Source organism: Equus asinus, unplaced genomic scaffold, assembly GCF_041296235.1.
Source record: "Equus asinus isolate D_3611 breed Donkey unplaced genomic scaffold, EquAss-T2T_v2 contig_3, whole genome shotgun sequence".
Classification (NCBI taxonomy): Eukaryota; Metazoa; Chordata; class Mammalia; order Perissodactyla; family Equidae; genus Equus; species Equus asinus.
Window position 1 is genome coordinate 1,307,288 of NW_027224960.1, and position 17,539 is coordinate 1,324,826.

Genomic DNA, 17,539 nt, shown 5'->3' on the forward strand with positions numbered 1-17,539 from the left:
GACCTTGAGGGAATTATGTTAAGTGAAATAAGCCAGTTAGAGAAGGATAATCTCTGATTCACTCCACTCACATGAGGAATTTAAAAATGTAGACAAAGAGACCAGATTAGTGGCCACCAGGGGAAAGGTGGGGTGGGGGGTGGGCACAAAGGGTGAAGTGGTGCACCTACAACACGAATGACAAACAGTAATGTACAACTGAAATTTCACAAGATTGTAACCTATCATTAACTCAATAAAAAATAAATAAATAAATAAATAAATTCAACCCACCATTTGGGAGAAAAATTGCAATTAAGGGGGAACAAAAAGTCCCAGTATCTACGGACTGTTAAAATTAAATGATAAGAAAGACCACAATGGTTTCTCCTGTTGCAATAAATTCTTCAGATCTGTAGAATGCCGCAAACCCCCTCAATTCATTTTAATTTGCTTTCACTGACACGCATGTCCAACAGAACAGTAAGAAAAAAGAAAAAGAAAGAAAGAAACTACCTTGGGGGAAAAATAAAGTTTATTGGAAGAAACACTCCATTTGAAAACAAAAAGAAACTCTGGGTGAATCAGCATATGATCCAACACAACTTGGAGGATGCATGGGAAGGCCTGTGCTGTAAACCAAAGAGAGTGCCATCTACAGAATGCATACTTTGAATACATCGTCAACAGTGGCAACATTTCCATCGGTTAAATAAATGTAATTTTTTTTCATTAAAAAAAATAAAAACCATAAAACATTGTGCTCATAATATAAAACGTATTTTTTTATTGTACTTAAGAACGAACTTGAATATGTGATTTATTTTTTAACCATCCCATCTAGGTTTCTGTTGATCTCACAAGTCTCAATTCTACTGGCTGAGACTAAGTTAAAAAAAAAATCACCAAATTCCAAGATTACTTTAAGTTTTAAATGTAGATTGGAAAAAAAAACCCAAATCCTCTTTCGTTACTGGTTAGGAAAGGCCTCAACTCCTACAACCATTACATCTAAATTTTAGGAGATGGCAGCCATAACATAACAGGAAGAAAGACCCCCGAATTTTTCCTATATTTTAACTAGTTATCTCATGCTACCGATAAGAATAAACTACCAATTTATAGATGTTTTTCCCTATTTAGTTAACAGTTCTTATGAAACCAAACATCCAGCAGCTGAATTAAATTTTGCTTTGGCCCATAGAGTACATTAGCAGGGTTTACCAATACTCACCAAATGGGACACCTTGACAGATCCTTCACAATTAGAGGGTTCACCTTTCTCTCTACTTTCCAAAATCTAGACAGAAAAGGCAACTTGTAGAAAAATTAGTGTCTTCTTAATTGGAAAGACCAAGTAGAGAGAGAATTACCCACCATCCTAAAAATGGTATGAGAACGACTGCTCCTTTGATTCATCTTTGTGATTCCATAGTGTCTGTTCTCTGTAAAAATGAGTCATATTTCAGCGGCATATATTAAAATCCAAAGAAAAACATTAACTTTTACTGTAGCTTAAAAGTGAAAAGTGTGATTTGAAGCCTAAATACATTCAAGTGAATAGTTTTTACTATTCTACAAGTGTTTTGAGGAAATACAGCATAAAGTCTTACTTTCTCCCTTTGTGATCCACTTCAAAGCCATTTCTGGTGTATAAACAACTTCTTCTGTGAGATCAGCCACATATACATTCCTCTGAAACAAGGTTAATGATGGGAAGAGTAGAGAAATAGAAGTCACTTAAAAGTGTGCATCTCAAGAGAAGGTGCAAACTATTACAGAATTAATTTGTAGAAGTTAAAAGTAGAAAATGGAGAATATTACTCTGTATAAAAATAAGAAGTAAATCTATGATATTTACAATTTATATCCTATACAAAAGCACACCAAATTCTAACCTGATACTTCCATCTTGTTCTTTTGAGGCCCTTACACAAAAATATTACAACTGTCAACATTTCAAAATGATACACATCACTTAAAAGATGATCTCATAAACATTTAAGAAAGAAAACAAAAAACAAATCACAGAAACAGGAGACATTTTAAAAAATAATGGAAAGTAAAGGTTAATGTTCATGAACTATAATCCCAATAAGTAACTGTATTGTTTGAGCCACTGTTACTCACATTGAAGTCTTCCCGAATTATCAAAGGCTTCATTTTTTGAGTGTCACAGAGTAAGTCTGTAATGGTTTCATTGTATATCTCCATGTAGGACACACGTAAGAGAAATTCCCTATCAGGAAACTAGGGGAAAACATATGTAAAAACATCAGAGATCACCCAGTTATGAAAACCTAATACTGAATGTTGATGTGCTCATAATAAACATTAAAATATTCTTTGAGAAGTTATCTTTGTAAAACAAACAAAAAAAATCCTATGGTTCTATATTGACAAAAGTAAACACAAAAATATAAAAGCATTGGGGCTGGCCCCGTGGCTGAGTGGTTAAGTTCGCGTGCTCCGCTGCAGGCGGCCCAGTGTTTCGTTAGTTCGAATCCTGGGCGCGGACATGGCACTGCTCATCAGACCACGCTGAGGCAGCATCCCACATGCCACAACTAGAAGAACCCACAACGAAGAATACACAACTATGTACCGGGGGGCTTTGGGGAGAAAAAGGAAAAAATAAAATCTTTAAAAAAAAAAAAAAGAAATATAAAAGCATTGTTTCAGAAATAATGAAAAGTATGGCATCATAAAATTCGAAGAAGAGGGTGCCCAGTCCAACTCTCTAAGCTTAAAATAAAACCCTACAAACAGATGTTCAATTCAAATAAGAACATTAAAAATCATTAAAACAGTAAGGAAAAAACAAATTGAAAACCCGCCTTAACTGATTAGGTTGCCTATCCTGGTCTTCTCACCACATCTACCCTCTCCTGCTCCTGAACGATCACGGACAGCTCCTCAAAGGCAGGGTTAAGATTTCTTGTTCCTCAATGCCTGCTTTGTGACAGGAGCAGCACTGCTTCAGGATTCAAGGGAAAGAATGAAAGGACTCTAAGCTCTAAAGCAAGGCTGTGGGGAAAGCAAATGTACGCTATGCCTTTCTTCCTTCCCCGTGGATAATCGAAAGAGAACTGTAAACCTGCTTCCTTCCACCATGACAAGAGGTGACTGCTTTTACCCGTATGTACCGGAAATTTGGCTATTTACCTTCTTAATTTTTTGGAAAATGTCATGAATTGCCCTGGGTATTACTCCCAAATAATCTTTTGAACCCATCATGGTATATGTTTTTCCTGAAGCAGTCTGCCCATAGGCAAATACAGTACCTGGGGACACAAAAACACACACACACAAAGATTGAAAAAGCATCGAGAGTATGTAAAACTATCAATACTGTTGAACACACACCCAAGACTAAATAAAACGTTTCTGCAGTGGATACAAACCATTGTAGCCTTGTATGGCAGAATCTATGATTGGTACTGCGATTTCCTCATACACATTTTTAGTAGATTCATCACTGTCAAAGACACGATCTAAAAAAAAAACCACACAAGTTAAACTAAACAAATCAACTGTGTTTTCACTTTGAATTAGTAGCTGCCCAAAGAAATAAAATTGTCAGGATATGGTATGATAAAATATTTAACTCACAATATTTTCTTCAACTTATTGGTCCTCTGAAAATACACTTCTCTATAAAGTAAAATGTGCTGGTTCTCACACAAAAAAACACAAGTCAGCTATCTTATGTGCTTTCAAGAGGCAGTGAGGCATAGTGGCTGAACCTGGGGATCTGGAATCAGACTGCCTGCAAATCCTGGTTCTGTCACTTAGAAGCTATGTGACCTCGGGCAACGTGGATGATGTCTCTGTGCCTCACTTCCCTAACCTGTAAAGTGAATATATATTATCTTCCTTAGAGAATTACTGTGAACATATGGTTAATACTTAGGAAATGCAAACTATTACTATTCTTTGAGAAATTTTAGTGTTTATAACATATCTAGCAAGAAGGCCTGGCTCAAACTAAACCAAGAAACACAGACAATTGGAAGAAAAGCACCGAGCCAAGCTGAAGTGTTACAGAGAACAGCTGGTTGGCTGGCTGCTGAGGGCTGGGGTTAGGTAGCACTTGCCATGATGAATCCACCAGTCCAGGATGTGGTCTCTCCTTTGTTGGTGCATCAAAAATGGACCACTCTCTCAGTGATGGGCTCACATTAGAAAGCCCCCAAGAAATGGATTTGTCAGTCAGGAGGGAAATGTATCAACTGTCTTGAGAAATTCAGTGCTCACACGGCTTGCACCATGACCAACATCTGCACTTGCAGGTAGAACCCTATGGGAAACCAAAGTGCCATCTGAATGCTGCCAGGGGTCAGGAGTTCAGGGCAAGGAGAGATGGCAGGATGATTCAAATCTTAATACCAGCTGCTTCAGACAGGTAGGTGAGTCCAAACCCCTTGTGAGCATACACAGCTACTGAGAACCTGCAGCACTTGAGTCAGAATGCCTGTGTATCCCTTGTTCTTGGTTTTATCATCTCTGGAACATACTGTTCTACCTTTTAAAAATTTATGTTGATACTATCAAATAGTCCTTTACCAGGAATCATTTTCTATTCTATACATCTTTACTCTAAAGGCTTAGATATTGGCTTTCTAGCATAACACTAAGTCAACAACCTAATCACTCTCACTCCTAAGGTTGTTGAGGGGACCTTACTGTGCTTTGTGGTGCCTACGTGGCAGCATGGCAGTGTGGCTGGAACACAGATCTGACTCCTCCATTTGCTGGCTGTGTGATTTGCGTTTCAGTTCCTCATTAAAATGGGAAGGTACCTATCACATGGGCTTGTTAGGAGGATTAAATGAGTTAATATATATGAGGTGCTTAGAACAGTGTCCGGCACATGGTCAGCACTATACAGAATGTGCTAAATCAATACACAAATCAGCCTGGCCAACCTTGAGGGCCTCCAAGTCCTTTTGCCCTAGCTAGCTCTCGCTCATCCTACAGGTGCCGGGTACCTAAGCTAGTTAGATCCCCTGCTAGAAACTCCCACAAAGCCATGTCATCATAAGTGTAATTAGTAGTCTAAAGTCTTTCTTCCCACCATATGACAAGCTCCACAAAAGGGGCAGTAGGTACCCGCTGTATTCTAGCCAAGAAGGAATATCTTCACTATTTATTCTTTAAAGAGTTTTCTTGAAAATAATTGTGGAAAGAATATACCTAACTGAAAGATCTTAAAGATGACTTGACATTAAGCAACATATTTTGGGCTTACGGAGTCTTAGGCCACAAATACACTAATGAATAAGAGGAAAAATGTTAGTTTCAGTCATAAGGCATTATGACTATAACTGTGTTTTAAACATCAATTCATTATCTTACTTATCATAAAGGATGGATGAGCAATTTTTCAAATCTTCCACTGAAGCAGTTTACAGACGGCTTAGTCTTATCTTTAATGTCAAATCCAGTATTCTGGATAAGCCTTTTGTACTCTTAAAAGGAAAAGGATAATATGTTTACTTTTGATGCTATTATAAGCTTACCAAAATTGAAGGATTTACTTCCATCAACTTGATAAATAGCATTATTGTCAGTTTTCCAGTAAACTTGCGTATCTTCTCCAAGAGCTTCTTCTCTAAAAGAATAAAAACAGTGCATTTTATAACTAGTTTTGAAGTCTGTTATATGAAAGATAATTTAAAAGATTTCGTCTTCTGAAGAATATTTTAAAGGATGGTAATGACCTATACTATAATTGGGAGAAATGTGGAAAGTCCACCTTTAAGGGGTCACCACTCTTCAATGGGGCTTCCCTGACCTCCTGCCCTCTCACCGGAGCGTCCCTGGGAAGGTCTTCACGCCCTTCCCCCACCCAGCACTGTATGCTGAAAAGATACATTCAAACGCAACTCCGATTATCCTTCTTGCTTAACATCTTTCAAAACCATCCGAAATCCTCAACACACGGCACGTGAGACTTCGATCATGTTTATTTCTCTCTTCAACCTTTGCTTCCTCTGACTTCCTATATACACCCTAACTCAAGACAAATCAACTATCTGAAGGTTCCCCCAAGAGAAGAGATTTAATCCCTCTGTGCCTGGAATACCCCGACTTCCGTTTCCATCAAGTAACGTAACTATTCTTTCTCCCTGAAAAGTGTCAGGACTTTCCTGACACCAGCCCTGCCCGTCTCCCACGCCGTCATCTCGCTGTGGGGCTAATGACCCCTCCGGCACACTCCCCACCTGCCCGTCACAGCACCTGTCACAGTGTCGTGATGGTTTTGTTCCGGAGCTGTCTTCTAACGCATTAGATAATGAGCTCCTAGACAAGAGGGAAGTCCTCGTCTTGATATTCCCCTTTATTTAACACAGTAACATTTAACACATATTTCTCAAATGCAAAAATGTGTTAGTATTCTGAGGGAGGGGCAGAGACTAGAGAAGCAAACAGACATCATTTCTTGCCCTTCCTGCTCTCTCTATAGGGTTCATGACCTCTGTGTCTCCTCCTCTAGAATGTAAGATCCACGGGGCAACGACGGTAGTGTCTACACTGTACCAAAAGGAAAGAATTCCAAATGGGCGAATATCAGGCTCGCAGCGTCCTGAACGCTGAGCCAGCCGCCGCCGGAGCGAAGCCTGGGCGCAGCGAGCAGCCTGGGCCTCGCGCCCCGGGACACCGGGCGGCCGGGCCAGCGGCCAGCGCGCAGGGAGCCGGCTGCGCAGCGTCGAGAGAAGCCCCGGCCGGCCCGTCTCTCGCCCGGGCCGGGACCGCGCACCAAGGGCGAGCGGCCGAGCTGCCGACGGCCTACCTGATGTTGAGCGGCCGCAGGCGCACGCACACGGCCACCGCCGCCTCCTCCTCCATCCCGCCGAGCGCCGGCCGGCTCGACGCCGGCGCAGCCTTAAAGGTCAAAATTTCCGCGACGCCGCGTCTGATTGGGCGGCGGCCCCGTGGCGTCACGCGTCGTCCCCTGCGTCCCCGGACGCTCGCCGCGGGGGAGGCGCGTTTCCAGCGTCTGGAGCAGAGGCGGCCACGGGGCGCGGAGGGCGGCTGTCCTGGCGGCAGCGGAGACGACGGCCGTCTGCTGGAAGCCTCTGGAGGGCGGGCAGCCGGTACGAACGCCGTCCGTCGCCCATCCTTGAAGACTTCGCAATCGGTGGGAAAACACGGCAGAGAAATTTTTTTCCACAATCAAAAGAGAATTACCACCTTTAAGCAGTCATACTTTTTCCTGTTTTAATCTAAAACCCTTAAAACGACAAGAGTTGAAAGTTACTACCCAGCCCAGAAACAAAAGAATCTTGTGCTCCTTAGAAACTGTGAGTTTTAGGTTTTTCCTCTTTCTTTTTGTTTGAACTCCTGTTCCCATTGGCTGTAAGTTCCTAAAAGGTTGACTTAGGAAAAGAATTATTGAAGAGTGGAAAAACTCACTTAGTAATGAGCTCAAACTTTTATTAGCGAAAGTGGAAAAGTGATTCTGAATTCTTTCCCAGAAATAGTGCTTGGTTTTCCTTTGTTTTAAATATGTATCCCAGTAAAGTATTAACATTTTCTTTAGGCAATTTCATTTCCTTTCAGTCCTTTTCTTAGTTGATTTAAGAAGCATCAAGAATTATCTCCTTTCTCTCACCAAAAACATGACCTGCAGTTGCTAATAATTGTTCGTTGTTTAGGAGTAGAAAACACTATTGATTTAATAAAACTATTTTGGAAGGTAATTCGGCAATATCAAAAATTGGAAGGCGCATGTACCCTTTATGCGAGCAATTCTGCTTTTAAGAATGTATACATATATTTGAATGACTGTGCAAGGACATGTATATCAGGCTATCAGTTGCAGCATTGTTGACAGTAGCAAATGACTGAAAACACATTAAATGCCAATAAATATGTTAAGTGGTTGACATTGTCAAGGAAAATAATCCATAATCAATCTATAAATGAAAATTTGGGTGAGTTTATTCTGAGCTTAAATCTGAGGATTATAACCCAGGGCCTTTCTTCCCAAAGGAAGAAAGGGCACCAAAGAAGTGGGGTGCACAGAGTGGTTATATACCCCCAGAGAGGATGTTTCACATAGGATTGAAATGTCCCTTTTACCGTAGTCGCGAGACTGCTCTGTCCGCACAGCGATTGATGGAAACAGCAGGTAGGTCTTCTGTCTCAGTGAACGCAGCAGGGTGGCAGTCTGTTGTCTCCAGCTGAGTGGTCACAGGTGAGCTGGGTGGTCAAAGGTGAGTGCAGCAATCAGTTCCTAGCCTAAGGAAAGATGCTTATCCCTAAGGAAATGCCAATGTGGGGGGAAGTTGCACCTTTATCTCGAGGGCCTTTGTTCTTGCCACAGGAAATGTCTAAGCAGATATGCAATGCGTGCTCAACAGCCACAGTCAGGCCCTTTTGGAAAAAACAAGGTCAGGCCGAATTAGGTTTATACCAAATGGCTTGCTCATATACTCCAATATATCCTATTGCTTGCCATTTTTATTTGTCAAACACAAGCTGGGAATGTAGTCTCGCTTTCTGGTTGGAAAGAGGAGAGTGGATTTTGGTGGACTGCCATCAGCCTCTGCAACACTCTGACTACCTTAGATTTTCTCTGTAACCTAGGTTGCTTTTCCCTTCCTCTCATACATCTGTATTCTATTTGACACTCATCCATACTCAATTTTAGCAAGTTTCTTTTTTTATGAAGATGTCATAGACTTATTGAAGCTGAAAGGAACCTTAGAAATATTCTCATACAATTTTCTCATTTTGTGGATGGGACAATGGTGAATTACAAGATAAATGATTTTCTAGTGTGGCATAGCTTATAAATGGTGGAGTTGGACTGACCCAAGCCAGTACAGTTTCCATCTGCCACTGAACTCCTGTGTAACCATGACTAAAAGGAAAGGGACACTATGTCTGTAATCATTGCAGATAATTGTTGCAAGATTAAAGACTTGTGCTTTTGAAATTAAACACTGTTTATCTATTAAACAAAAATTACTCCTGTTGAAGGGGATGGAATGATATAAATATACATTGCAATTAATTTTATATGAAATTCATAAAGTAAGTGAGCACAGGTAAGTATTTCAAATTCATGTATATTTGTAATACCAGGAGCTCTCTGACCCCTAAAATTTGCACCATAATCAAGAACTGCCAAACACTATGTGAGGCCATGCCTCCCTCTGGAAGGACCACGGTGCCCTCTGCAGCTTTAGCAGAAATGAATACAGTTTGGGGGAAAAAATAATGAGAACACCAACATGCAAGTATGTGCAATTAACATGCCTCAGAAATTCACTTTACCTTCTTGAATTGAATGAAGATATTTATGTAAAGATCATATTTTAAGCAAAGTATACTACAGCCTGTATAGCAGGTACCTATTTATATAAAAAGATATGCAATACAGAAAAAGATACATATAGGTCCATATCTACAGATTAATTTGAGGGTAACACTCTAGGAAATGGCACAGTTGCCTTTGGCGAGACAAACTGGCACTCAGGGATCAGATGTGGGAATATTTACTTTTCACTGTGCTTCTTCTTGTACTACTTAAATTTTTTATCATATGCATGTATTAATCTTTCAGGCAAGAAAAAAGTTAATCAACAAAAATTTTAATTACCACTTAGAGCAATAGCTTGCATCCAAATTTCAAGCCTCCCTCTCCAGAAGTTCCATAACTGAAGTTCTTTAATCTGTTCAAAACAAGACAACAGGCCCAAAATGGAGTCACTTATACTAAGCCCCACGTCATCAAACCAAGACTTAACTTAATTACAGGTTCAGCTTTCCCAGAGAAGGAACTTTACACCAGTCAACCAGGAATCACCCCACCAGCACTAGTTAGGTAATCTGCCTGATAGGCCCCTTCCATCCTCTAAAGGAAAGTGACTTTTCAATAACTAATTTGCTTGCCTAGTATAACTTCCTTGTCCCCACTCCCTTCAGCCTATAAAGGTTTTTCATCTTGTACAGCCCCTCGGGGCTCCTTTCTATCTGCTACATTGGATGCTGCCCAATTCAAATTGATTTTTGCTCAAATAAACTCTTAAAATTTTTAAGTATCCCTAAGTTTGTCTTTTAACAGTTCTGTACCTGTTGACAGTCCTGGTGTTAAATGAGGGAACTGAGGGAGACGCTGAAGGTGCCTGCCCCCGAGAAATGAGCAACCAGGTGGGTGTGTGTGGAGCCCCTTGAGCTCACTGCTTTCTCGCTGCCTCTGGAGGTGGTTGTTAAGTCCTTCTGGGATCCTAGCTCTGCAGCTCTTGCATTATGAGTTTTCAAACTTTATTTGAACATTTCTTTTTCCAGACTGGGTCTGGAAACTGACGGGAGTCAGATTGGGTCCGACTTACAAGCTGGGCGGTACGGGGGCAGGGGAGGGGGTGGCTGGCCCTGTTGTCCAGTGGTTGGGTTCACGCCTCCGCTTTGGCAGCCCAGGGTTTCTCGGTTCTGATCCTGGGCACGGCGGTGGCACTGCTGGTAGGGCCATGCTGAGGTGGCGTCCCACATGCCACAGCTGGAGGGACCTGCAGCTGAAGGTATACAAGTATGTACCGGGGGGCTTTGGGAAGAAAAAGGGAAAATAAAATCTAAAAAAAAAAAAAACCTGGGCTGGGTCTGGGTCTGGACTGGACGTGACTTAAGCTGGACTGGGTCCAGTGTGAGGCCTTGAGTGGATAAAATTTTCTTTCAAGGATGGGCAAGTAAGTTAACCTTGCCAAAGACAGTCTTGAATTATAGTGGCCATGGTGGAGAACTTTTAACCTAGCTAAGATTATCCATTTAGAAGATGCCCTGGTGAAAAAGGGGTCTCAGCCAAACACAAAACACGAAGAGGGAAAATTATTTTTCCTCCTCTACTGTGTCTGGTACCAGGATGAGGCCTGCTGGGACACCCCACTCGCTCCAGAGCCTGCAGACAGGATCCAGGAAAACTGGTAGAAGCTGCCAAAGGGTGAGAATTCTTACCAAAGTCACCCTCCAGATCTCTATCTGTGGTGCCTGGTTGAGAGAGGAAGGTAAAATTTCACATTATTCCTTCTATTCCAAACTCAGATTGGCAGGACAAAACATTTGTAAGAATTAGATCTTGACTGAAAGTATGAATCTGCTTTCAGGTACCCATTGGTTGTTGATCCTTTCCCTCCTAGGGATAACTATTGCCTTATTGTTTGTCTCCTTTAGTGGCCAGAGAAATTGGCCTGGCAATCACCGGGTTGTGGACCCCTACAATAAGGCAAGACAGAAATGTAGGTTGCACTCCATCTGCAGCTAGATATGGCTGGATAGAAATATGGGTTGCACCCCATCTGCAGCTAGATATGGCTGGACAGAAATGTGGGTTGCACCCCATCTGAAGCTGGACATGGCTGGACAGAAATGTGGGTTGCACTCCACTTGCAGCTGGGATTCTACCCACTGTTGCCAGCTCTCAGGGGAATTATTTCTTTCTTGCTTTGATTATCTTGGAGAGTGGCTCTGGATCCTGAGAAGGTAGTATCTTTTTTTCCTCTTTGAGGACACCTCTTGTGTCCATGGAGTTGTTCAGTACTGCCAGGAATATTTACTATTTGCCCTGGCTGAAATCTGACAAGATATTCAAAAGGATTTTTTTAAGTATCTCTATGGTCAAAAGTTGGCCCAATAAGAAGCTGATATTTAGAGCCTGATAGAAAACAATTTTTTTAGGCCTTCTCCCCTAAGCTAGAATGAAACTATATACCCAGAGGGAAAGAAGAACATTCTGAAATCTTTGTGGAAGAATTTACTAAAATATTCCAAAGACACACAGCTCTAACTCTAGAACATAGGGATCTTTTGTTTTCCATCTTAGTTGATGATCTTCTCCCTGATATAAAGAAGCAAACTGAGGATAATGTGCTTGGTAGATGGGGTCCCTCCTTGATATTAATCTGGTTGCAATCCCATTCTCTGAGAAATTAAAAACAACCATACTTGTCTTACAAATTGAGTCTTTACAAGAACAGAAATGTGGATCTAGAAACAATTCAAAGCCCATCTCTCTTTTTTACCAATCCAAAACCTCCGATATTCATCTCAGAAGGCTTGCAGATATTCTAAAGGATCTGGGCTTCAGAAACAAAAGTCCTTCTAAGTGGAACTTGTATTCTTTCTCTGTGCCTTTTGAAATGTAAATATTCTACCTGGTCTTCTCTAGGAACCAAGGTCATTCATATCAGAAGAAAGAAAAAGAAAAGGCAATTTTGAAAACTAGGCTTATTGAAAATCTCTTCCACAAATAATAGTAAAAAGCTTTAGCCATCTGAGCAGTTAATTTACTCCCTCTGCCAGAAACACAACTTGGATGAAACTGATTTTTTTATAAACTAGTGAGTCTTGCATTACCATACCTGTCTCTCAGCTAAAATTTTAAGATAAAAGCTAGGAGATCTTTGTTTGATCTGTTTGCGTGTTTATGCTTGTCTATGTATGTATGTTATAAATCTGTATTTTTTTCTACCTCCAGATGGTATTAATGAGGGTTTTAGGCTGGTTAATTTTAAAACTGAAGATGAGAAGCAGGCTCCGAGGAGCAGGAGAGGAGTTTGCTTGCCCTTTGTTGGGAAACATTTACATTTGTAAGGGAAACCTCCATCTGTAAAGATGCCTCCTCTCTGTGTCAGGAAGAAGGCAGGATGGCCTTATCTCTGGGAACTCTTAATGGGGAAGGCAAGGACTTAAGTTGGTTACTGTTTGGCAACCTCATGTAACTGATTTAGGGTGGTGGCTTCTGGCCTTTACTGAATCCGATTTGATTCTTATCTAAAAGTTGTGGGACCACCCAATGGCCAGACCCCACCTGCACTGATAACATTTTAACTTTTTTACATGTTCTTTCCTTTGTCTTGTAAAGAGATGGCTCACATACCTATGCCTTAAATTTAGCCTTACTCTCCACCCATGTTTGTAGCAGAAGTGGCAGCAGCAGCTCCTCTTGCCCATGGGTCCTGTCCCCACACAGCAGCTCTGACTGCCCATGGATCCTGTCCCCATGCTATTCCACACTATTCTCTAAATAAAAGAACACTACTGCCAGACCTTGAGAATCCAAGAAATCTTTCTTTCGACTCCTCGGCTCACCAACCCCGCATCGGTATTGCCAAAATTAATTTGTAAAGAGCTCTATTTAGTTGGCTTAAAGGCAAACAAGAGTTTATATAAATCAAGTGTACTCTCAAAAATATAGAAACTAACCCAAATGTTTTTCAATTTCATGTGATCTAGAATAATCTTCAGTAAATAAAAGCTAGTTTAAGTTTTTTGGTTTAATTAAAACAGGCATTTCTTGAGAGTTATCAGCATTAAATATAAAACTTTTATTCTACCTAGGTTTAGCAAAAGTCAAATAAGCTCATGTGCTCTCTGTTACAGAATTTGTCAGCAAGAAAGATAACTTAAGATGATGATTAGCTGTGTAATATCTTGTGAAGTTTTAATGACTAATCTAAGCATAATTTTTAGGAAGCAAATGAATTAAATAAATGTAATAAGATAAAAGTTTATAAGTGAACTTTTCAACAATAATTATTCTTTATAGTATATCTATTTAAAAATAGTTTCCAAAATCTTTTTTGGTAACTTGAAACCTTAAAGTTATACTGAAATATGTTAAATAATGGGTATTAATTGAACGTCTAGATCATTTCCAAATGAAATAAAATACTGAAACATTAATTACTGAACATAGATTTATCCACTTTTGGCTTCCTTTTACAAAGTAACTAAAGATATTGTGGTCTATTAGCAAAGAATGTGTCACAATGTTTTGTGCCACATTGAAAAATTCATTGTGAGGAAGATAAACTTCCAGAAATTATGAAATGTGTTTACAAATTTGCCGACTCACAGAATGCTTGTGTAATAGTCCACAATTGCTTACTTCTAAGTTATCACTAGGAATAAAGGATTCTAAGGGCCAAGAATTCTAATAAATACATTTAATTAAAACTATTTAGAAATAACAAGAGTGGAAGAAAACAATGCATATGAAAAGTAGGTAAGGAAAGCAAAATGACTGATTGTTCCAGAACGAGAAAGAAGAAACAGCATAGGATAAAATCTGAATGGATATCAAAAGCTATAGGTTTGTAGAAAAAGGAATCTTGGGAAAGAAATTTTATGTGTTCGGCATGGATTTATTTAAGTTTTTTAACAATGAATTTTAATATCAAAAGTGCACTGGTGCAAAACTAGAATTTGGTTTCACTCTGTTAAGAGAACAAAGTTTTCTTAGACTATGGTCTGCCCTTGATAAGAGGTTGTGAAAGTTTTTGTTTTTTGGGTTTTTTTTGTTTGTTTGTTTTACCTTTTGGTTAAATCTAACTGGAAAGCTTGAAAGCAAAGATTTTGTGTCTTACCAAAATGATTTACTGTGCTTCACATTGTCTTTATTAGGTTTTTGATTACTTAAGAAAACCCAATCTTCTCAATATTAAAAAAGCTAAGTTTTGTTTACAACTATGTAACCTTCTGTATTAGACTTTAAATTTTTCTATTGTCACTTTGGTTAAATGGATAATGAAGTGTTATTTCATAATGGTTTGTGATCCCAAGTCAATGGTTCAAACTTTTAGATGTTTTGACAACTTCCCCAAATCAGACTCTAAGTGGAATCTTTTTGAATGCAACATAACTTTGAAATTTCTCAGATGGCCCCTGGAAAAATCTCAAAAGATTTGTCTTTCACTTTGTAAAAGAGAGATATTAAACTAATAGGCTTATTTGGTATGTTAAATTACAGCAGAAGAGGGGCTGGCCCCATGGCCGAGTGGTTAAGTTCGCGCACTCTGCTGCAGGCAGCCCAGTGTTTCGTTGGTTCGAATCCTGGGCGCGGACATGGCACTGCTCATCAGACCACGCTGAGGCAGTGTCCCACATGCCACAACTAGAAGAACCCACAACGAAGAATATACAACTATGTACCGGGGGGCTTTGGGGAGAAAAAGGAAATAATAAAATCTTTAAAAAAAAAAAATTACAGCAGAAGCATTGTCAAATAACAGATGATAAACACTCTTAGATTATATTCGTATGACACATGTTATTAATATGTGTTCTAGAAGCCATATGAAATTCCTAAAAATCTGATATGTCCTGGTATAATGTTATCAGTTGTAATTCCACTAATTGTCTTAAAATGTCGTAGGTCACAGACATAACAAAATTTCCTTGTCAATTCCATTATAATGAACTCTGATCAGATCTTTAACCATGGGGATTTTTAAGTCTTTTGTCATTTCCAAACAGATATTATTTTACTCTAATGCTTTTGCAAAAGGAAGATTCATGGAAAGGACCCTACCAAGTACTCTTGGACCATGACTCTGCTGCCAAATTACAAAGTGTCAAAACTTGGGTGCACATTTCACAACCGAAGAAAGCTCCACCTGACATCTGGTCCTGTGCAAATGCTGGAGACATCGAAATCAAACTAAGTAGGAAGAGCAGTGGCCAACATCGAGGTAGATGCTTCCTCCCAAGATGTCAGATCGAGAACGTCTCTTTCCAGTCCTCCTCCCCTCTCTGACCTTCCTTTTCCTAATTTTTACACCATGAATGTCTTTATTTTTGTTGTTGCGGTTGTTCACATTTTGTCTTGCTCTGGCCTGGAAAAATAATATCATTGTTCACACATCTCAGGCCACTGCAGAGGAGGGTACTCCCACCTCAACATGGCTGTTGGATTTGCCACAGTGGTGTTGACCCTGCCCTCACAAACTTCTCCCTGATTTCCAATGCCTCCATTTCTCGGGACAATCTGACTCCTTTCTCTATCATGCCAGATTCTCCAAACCTGGGGGTCCAATTCCCCGCTTCTGGTTAACAGCTCCAAACCCAGGGGACCTTGCTTCTAGGCTCTGTACAAAGAAAGGGACACAAGATAAAGGCAACCAGAATAAAACCACCCATGCAGTCTACAGTCCCTTAAGTTTTACTCACCTCCATGGCTGTCAACTTTCCAGTCCTGAGCCACAGACAAAAATTGGAATTGCCAGGAGGCATCCATGATTTAAAAAGTTCACTTCCTTCAGCAGATCTCTACTCCCCTGGCTAGGAGTAAGTGCAAATGAGGCTATGTTCAGGAAGCTCTCCTTAACTCTTGAAGATATTGCAATCCAGTCTAAATTAGATGATGCTTGATTCAAATCAATTTTTGCACAAATAAACTAAAAAATGTTAATGTGCCTCAGTTTATCTTTTAACAAATATCTTTGCCTTCCCTGACCACTCAATTTAAATTAAAGTATAGCTTCCTGAACTCTGTATTATCTCATTAGATACAGCATAGTATCTTCGCAATTTAGCTATGAAAAATTTGTCTATATTAGCCCACAGCTGATTAACCAAAACAAAACAAACGACACAGAAACAAACTCTTAGAAGCAGACAACAGATTAGTGATTATCAGAGGGGAAGGATGTGGGGGCAAAATGGGCAAAGGGGGTCAATTATATGGTGATGAATGGAAACTACACTTTTGGTGGTGAGCACGCTGTAGTATATACAGATGTGAAATTATTATGTTGTACACCTGAAACCTATACAATGTTATAAACCAATGTTATCGCAATAAAAAAGAATAAAAGTGGTGAGAGTGGGCATCCTTGTCTTGTTCCTTTTCTTAAAAGGATATCTTTCAGTTTTCACCATTGGGTATGATGTTAGCTGTGGGTTTGTCATATATGGTCTTTATTATGTTGAGGTACTTCCTTCTGTACCCATTTTATTCAGAATTTTTTTTTATCATAAATGGATGCTGAATCTTGTCAAATGTTTTCTCTGCATCTGTTGAGATGATCAAGGACTTTTATCCCTTAATTTATTAATGTGGTCTTTCATGTTGATTGATCTGCAGATTTTGAACCATCCCTGCATTCCTGGAATAAATCCCACTTGATTGAGCTGTATGATCCTTTTAATGTATTGTTGTATTCAGTTTGCTAATATTTTGGTAAGAATTTTTGCATGTATGTTCATCAGAGATACTGGCCTGTAATATTCTTTTTTGGTGGTGTCCCTGTCTGGTTTTGGTTTCAGGGTAATGTTGGCCTTTAAAATGAGTTAGGAAGCATTCCCTCCTCCTCAATTTTTTGGAAGAGTTTGAGAAGGATAAGCATTAAATCTTCCATGAATGTTTGGTAGAATTTACCAGTGAAGCCATCTGGTCCTGGACTTTTATTTTTTGTGAAGTTTTTCATTACCGTTTCAGTTTCCTTACTGGTGTTCTGTTTATTCAGATTTTCTATTTTTTTCATAGTTCAGTCACAGAAGGTTGTATGGTCTAAGAATTTATCCATTTCTTCTAGATTTTCTAATTTGTTGGTGTATAGCCGTTTGTAGTAGTCTCTTATGATCACTTCTATTTCTGTGGTATCAGTTACGGCTTCTCTTATTTCTGTTTTTATGTATTTGAGTCTTCTTTTCTTCTTAGTGAGTCTAGCTAAAAGTTTGTCAGTTTAGTTTATATTTTCAGAGAACCAACTCTTAATTTCACTGATTTTTTTAGTCTCTATTTCGTTTATTTCCCCTGTGATTGTTATTATTT

At 39.6% G+C, this 17,539-nt stretch overlaps 1 long non-coding RNA gene and 1 pseudogene across 3 annotated transcripts; one reads left to right on the forward strand and one right to left on the reverse strand.

Annotated features, from left to right (window-relative positions):
• Positions 1 to 6,916, reverse strand: part of LOC139043590 (centromere-associated protein E-like) — a 79,769-nt pseudogene extending 72,853 nt beyond the window's left edge.
• Positions 6,917 to 6,958: 42 nt separating this feature from the next.
• LOC139043595 (uncharacterized) lies at positions 6,959 to 16,594 on the forward strand. Of its 3 annotated transcripts, none has more exons than XR_011500671.1 (4): positions 6,959 to 7,286; positions 10,076 to 10,143; positions 10,849 to 10,991; positions 14,735 to 16,594. It is a non-coding gene; the product is annotated as an uncharacterized lncRNA (long non-coding RNA). The 3 variants fall into 3 exon arrangements; XR_011500672.1 differs by having other exon boundaries at positions 6,959 to 7,123; positions 10,058 to 10,143; positions 14,735 to 16,593; XR_011500673.1 differs by having other exon boundaries at positions 6,959 to 7,123; positions 14,735 to 16,593.
• Positions 16,595 to 17,539: the final 945 nt, after the last annotated feature.